The sequence below is a fragment of the Pseudophryne corroboree genome, chromosome 2, assembly GCF_028390025.1.
Source record: "Pseudophryne corroboree isolate aPseCor3 chromosome 2, aPseCor3.hap2, whole genome shotgun sequence".
Taxonomy (NCBI): Eukaryota; Metazoa; Chordata; class Amphibia; order Anura; family Myobatrachidae; genus Pseudophryne; species Pseudophryne corroboree.
Genome location: NC_086445.1, coordinates 589,100,717 through 589,101,110, shown reverse-complemented (window position 1 = coordinate 589,101,110; position 394 = coordinate 589,100,717). Strand labels below are relative to the sequence as shown.

General features: G+C 40.4%; 1 pseudogene; it reads right to left on the bottom strand.

The window, feature by feature from the left end:
- Window positions 1-75: 75 nt before the first annotated feature.
- LOC135052221 (5S ribosomal RNA) lies at window positions 76-194 on the bottom strand (annotated as a pseudogene).
- Window positions 195-394: the final 200 nt, after the last annotated feature.

The window sequence follows — 394 nt, the reverse complement described above, 5'->3', positions numbered from 1 at the left end:
CTCATAGTAAAAGGGAATAGTAGAAGTCAAAGGTTGCTCCAACACTTCTGCTGTTTGTTATCGAATATAAGGTTATATTTACTGCACCTGATATTCCCTAGCGGTCACCCATCTGGGTACTAATCAGGCTTATCTCCGCTTAGCTTCCAAGATCAGATGAGATTGGGCGTAGCCGGTGAAATGTGGCAGTAATTGAACCGATGTGGAACAAATGAGAGAGTGTGGTTATTAACAAACAACAAGAGTACTTCTGCTGTCCAGTTAATAGCACAGATTCTCTGATACTATAAGCATTGCATAGAGTAGTCTGGCATCCGGATGAGAGAGTACAGAAATTATAGGGTGATGTAAAGAATAAAATGAGGACTCCACCTTCTACTGTCTTATGAATTAT